We start from the raw sequence: 6000 nt of genomic DNA on the forward strand, positions 1-6000 counted from the left end.
ATGATACGATATTCTTACCGCAAATTTTTATCCCAACTTTGAAACCCACAATAATTTCAAACAATGTTAAGAGTTTTACCTCGAGATTGCATTGTTAGATCAAGCCACCAGCAGGCTGAACACATGTAATTAATGCACTCCTAAATCACTTTAAGAAACTCCTTCCAAATTACTGCTTGCCCAGTGTCACAAATAGCCCTCCCTAGATGTTTAGTTTTTATCTCCTTTTCTTTTCCCTAGTGCCACAAAACAAGCTTGCAAAACTCCCATACAATTCTGATTATGATCAAGAGAAAAAGAAAGAAACCCTTGTTGCCAAGAATATTAAGGGCACAATCTTGGCCACTCAAAAACGAAACCAAGTAACAGGTAAAGTTTACATCACATGAAAGCTAATGTGAACTGCTGCGGGGTTGGTTTCGCATGGCCACGCGCTCAACAATCTCCTTTCCAGTCTTATTAGGTGAAAATCCATTACACAACCTCTCACTTTGAACTTCAACTTGTCCTAGGAGTCTACACTAAGTCGCTGCATAATTCAAGCTTGTTCTTGAGAAATATCTTAGTCAACATGCAATGAAATACCTACCTTTCAACAAAACACATAACAAGGTCGGAGGAGGAGATTGTTGAGCATGTGACCCATATCCACTCCCATAATTTGACTTTCACATCACTTGGAATGTTTCCTTTGTGTGGCCAATCACATCAAATTACTAACGTTCTCGGCAATTTCTTTCATTTCTCATATTCATAATCGAAATTGTAAGATTTTTGACACAATCTTGGCCACCAAAAAACAAAACCAAGGAACAGCCAAGCCCTCATCACGTGAAAGTCAATTTGAAATGCCATAAGCTGGATCAACATGGAGCATGTGCCCAACAATCTCCCTTCCCATCCCATTAAGAGGAGATGCATCACACAACCTCTCACTTTTAAGTTCACTTTGGCCAAGGAATTTAACTCAGCCAAAATAAGCTTCTTCCTAAAAAATATTTTAGTCAATTTGTATAACGACTCAAGTTCAAGCACTACTAAGTAAATAATTTTTTGAGTCTAAAAATGGGATAGAGTATCACAATTTCACTTACTCAAATACTTGATGTCTTCATCAAGACCACACATCATAATTCACTTCACAAGATCAAGATCTCACCAATGTAATGTGCAAGCCCACATTGAGCTGGCACATGCTTTGATATCAATTGTAAGGACTTGGGTCTAAACACCATTAACCCAAGAACTTTTCAAGCTTAAACCATATAACCTTAAAAATCTTAAACCCAAATCGTTAATAATGATTAATCTAAATTTTTATATAGGTCTTAAAAATCACATTCACATCTTATTTGAAATAAGATATCACAACATGTCGAGAGTATTTTTATTTATGATGAATCTTCTCCTAGTTGGTGTTAGAGAGAGACTAATGGCATTTGGTCCATGTGGATCCAACCTAAATGAAAATCCCTTGTTTCTTTTTGTATCCCATTGGTGTCTCGTTTATATTGTCATGTCAAATATCCTACAACCTTTTTAATTGGATGAAACACATCAAGTAACGACATGCAATAAGGTTGTAGTAGGGTATCGAAAGTTTTTCTTTTAGGGTAAAATGAAGACTAAATACTCTTGTCGTGACCTAAGAAGAGTTTCCTCCCAACTCTGCTCAAATGAGGACTATGTGATTAGTAATAGTCACATGAAGAGGGAGAAGGCTCACCTTCAACCTCTTTTCTGTGGAACTTTCTATTGCAATTGCAAGCTAAGCAAGTCAATGCTTCACTGCAACCTTCCTCGCCACCAGGCATAAACTCACCATAGTCACTAATGTAAGTGAAATGTTGCTATGGATGAGCAAGGGCGAATTCAAGAATTTCTCTAAGTGGTGCCATAATTAAAGTGAAGTTTGTCTAGATGAGCTGTTTTGAGAAAGTGAAAAATGCCACCAAGGACTGAAAAGAGGAAGCATCACTACAAATCTCAAAAGATTTGAATTTTTAAAGAGTAGTTTAAGTGTGGACTTTTCCAATAAAATCTTAAATTACAAAAGGAAATTTTTTTATCTTTGCACGTAGTATTTAAATATTAGTATATAGAATTTTTTTGATAAAGCAAAAACTTATCCCTAGCATGATATCATATTTGGCAGTAATACTAAAAAAGTAGCGATTGTAAGGAGACGTTTTGGGTAGCTGTTGATAATTAACACCACTCAAGAATAAAGATTTGAAACTTTGTAACGTTTTTTGAAAGAACCTTTTGGTGTTGGAAATGAAATTTCTAAGTAGTATTGGCACCGACTACTCTTTTAACTTTGATGATTAGGGGTAAGTAGCAAAGCTTTTGTTGTTTTCTTCTTTACAAATTGCAACAAAGATTCAAAGGAGAATAATTTGTTTCACAATTTGTTTGGCTTCTTTTCTTTGGTGATGGTGATGGTGATGGTGATCGGTGAAGTTTTTTTATGCAAATAAGAGTGTATGAGAATGAGTCATTCAATTCAAGGTTCTTAAACTTGAAACAATTGAAAAGGAAAAGTCCTTTCTCTCTTTGGGTTTCAATCCCATCCGGTTGCAACTATTACACATTGTTACCTAACGAGGTTTTTCCAATTAAAAATTTCAAGACACTTGGCATGATAATATAAACACGACACCGATGAAGGCACAAAAAGAGAGTAGGAGATTTTCATTTGGTCCAACCTCACTTTTATCTAAAATTGCCTTTCATGTGACTTGGTTTGCTTCATTTGGTATCCAAGATTATACCACTTCATCAACATCAATATTCTTGGTAACAAAAAGGGTTTCTTTCTCTTCAACAAAAACCAAATTTGCTAAGGTCCTTTGGGCAATAATAGTATGTGGTACAAAGAAGAAAAAAAAAAGAGAAAATTAAACTCCAAGAAAAGAGTAATCTTGGTGCACGTCAAGCAATAATTTGGAATGTGTTTTCATCATCATTTTCTTTTAAAATGTATCGGTAGTTAATTACCGACAGTTTGTATCAGAAATGGGACTTTAACAATGGTACAAAGTGTTTGGACAAACTTGAGAATGTGTCCTTAATAAGTGTCGAACTTCATTTCTTTTGTTAGTTATAACCCTATTATAACTAATCCTTTGATCGAATCAACACCAAATTTAGTAAGAGGGTCAACATGAACATTGACTTCTCGAATGATCTGCACCAAAATAATATCTCCAATAAATTTTCACAAGCTATTAATTCATTAAAGATGAGTCATGTTTTCCATGACCTAAGCTTTTCATTACACACTTAGGAAATGGCTACCTTGGAATCAAATTCAATAATTAGACTTTGAATATCAACCCAAGACGAAAGGAAAAAAGTTACAGTGTATTCCTAATAGTCATCAATTCTGCAAAATTAAAGTCTTGTAATCCAATGACACTAAGTCATTAGAATCTCTTTAACGCTTCTCCACATTCCGTAGGGCTTGATTTATCTCTAATTCATCCATCGACATTGAATTTAAGTTACACTCAAGTCGACAGAAGGTCAATTAAAGCTAGAATTCCATGGTTCAATCACATTATCTAAGGTTAAATACTCTAGCTACGAAAGAAGCATTTGATTAGTCCTCACATAATGTGCCTTGACAAGCATCTAGCTTTGATAACATAATGGGGAGATTTTATACTGCATAAGTTAACTCGATTGACCCTTAGAGTGACTTCAGCTACTGCTTGTGAAGAGACCATGGTGTTTGGTTTGGACGCTCTTTGATTTTAAATGTATTATTAATCTCTTGCTACTTTTGCACTTATTAAGCTATTAACTGAAAACCAAATTCATAAGTAGATGATAACAAGCAATCCCTCTCCTTTTATAGTTTTTCATATATTAAGAGTCTTGAGCATAAGCTCCATGTGCAATATGTAGGACAAATATTATGCTCCTAAGACATGAAAAGTTAAATGTCTTTCCTAGTAGATGTCAAGAATAATAGATGTTAAGAGAATGAATACCAGTAATAGAATTCAAGAAGAACTTTTGATTGATTATGTATATCTGAAATGCTTCTTACATAGACTCATTCCATTCTACCCCAGAAACAATGATACAAGTATTTCTCCATATGATTTTCCTTTTTTTTTTGCGGTCACAATATTTTTAAAGTTATGGGTTAAGCTAGCGTTTTATTTTATTTATTTATTTTTTTGGTTCTATTGCATTTATATTTTTCCTTAGCCTATCAAATATAGCTTTAATTTGTTGTCATAATAAAGTTGGGGGTAATCTTTTGAATTTGTAAGAAGCTAGAAGAAGTTATATCCCTTAATCACAAGAAGTATTTCTTGTTTCCCTACAATTTTAACTTTGCATACCTAAATGTCTTAACAAGTCAGACCAAGATCCTCCGAGGGTGAGTTATGCTCCATAGTCATGCAATATGCATAATATCACTAACAAAGGAGGAAAATATTTGCTCAAAATCCAGTAAGCTTTTTAAGTCCCTAGCACAGCCAAATTGTGTTGCATGTAGCTTCTCATTCACTTTTAAATCTAATACACTTATGTTCTCTTTTAATATTTAACAGACACCATATAAACCCAGAAGGATGATTTTTGAAGAACAATTTTTCACCTAAAGGAAAATTAAAAGTCTAGATAGAGCATATCACCAAGGCAGGAGACGTGCAAGCATAGGCAATTCCCAGGAAAGGGGCTAGTTAACTATGATTCCATTTCAATTGTTTGGATTTTCAGCTTTGCTGCTTTGACTCAGACAATAATGAAACTACTACTACTAGTTTAAGCAACCTTGTTTGCATAATGCATTGAGCTGTGGCTGCACAAGGTGTTCATGTTTCTAATTACAACACCCACACATGTACATACAATTCAGAAAAAACTTCTACTAAAATATTAAGCTACTAGGATGTGAAATATATACCTAAAACCACATGCTAATTTGAAAGAAAATCTTTCTCTGAAACAAAATAAAAAAAGAAAGAAAGAAGAAAACCTTGTTCAACCTTATTCAAAAGCTACAAAACACAACACACAAATGCCTAAGACCAAAAGAGCTTTTATGGTCTTCTTCCATTTCAAGGAAGTGCATCACTTTGTTTCTTTTTCCTTGGAAAATATATCCAAATCAACAGAATGTGAACATCCAAAACATCAAGAAGGTGATGCATGCAAGCTGAATCAATAACCCCAAGTTCCTAATCTCAATCTAAGGTATTACTATTTTCCTTTATAGCCTCAAAAATAAAAAAGAAACAGCCCTAGCTAGCACTCTAAGTTACCCTTATAAAGACAACTTTTAAATTCGAGTGGATTGTGTTCTCAAAAGAAGTAATTCTTTTTTTTTTTTGGTCAAGGAAATTCTTCAATAAAGTTAGAATGGTGGGAGCAATTTGAGGGATTCATCTGAATAAAGATTTTAAAATAGATAACTTGGCATATTTTTACTGCTAGTGGTAATTTCTAATTTCCTTTATCCATAGCCACTTGCATAGATTTTTTTTTTTGTAATATCCACTATAAGTATGAGTGAGATTGTATTGTTTTAATGCTATTAATTGTGGGAACTAAAATTATATAAACTTGCTGGGAAGAGCATGTTGTGGACATAAGCTGTAATAGCTAAACTATCTTAACTTATGTCCATCACCATTCTCATTTCTGTCCTCTACCATAAACCTGTTACTAGAATAGGAAGCAGTTTACATTGTATTTCAACAATTTTCACTCCTAAATCTTTAGTGGTCTACTATAAAGTAAGTGTAGAGAAAAACAGTAATAGACATATAAAAGTAGGGAAAGGATTGACTCTTAGCCTTTTACATGTACCACATACATTCCCTAAACTCAAACATTTAACTTAATGATGAGTTTCAGTTTCTGTTACAATTCTTTATCTGCAGAATTTCTTAATTAGCTTCAATAGAAGCTTATTTACAAATTTCTTTATCAGGTGAGATTTTCTTTTCTAGTAGTACAATTTATCATTGGTTTCCT

Source organism: Theobroma umbraticum, unplaced genomic scaffold (genome assembly GCF_002168275.2).
Source record: "Theobroma umbraticum cultivar Fairchild unplaced genomic scaffold, ASM216827v3 scaffold_204.0, whole genome shotgun sequence".
NCBI classification, from domain to species: Eukaryota; Viridiplantae; Streptophyta; class Magnoliopsida; order Malvales; family Malvaceae; genus Theobroma; species Theobroma umbraticum.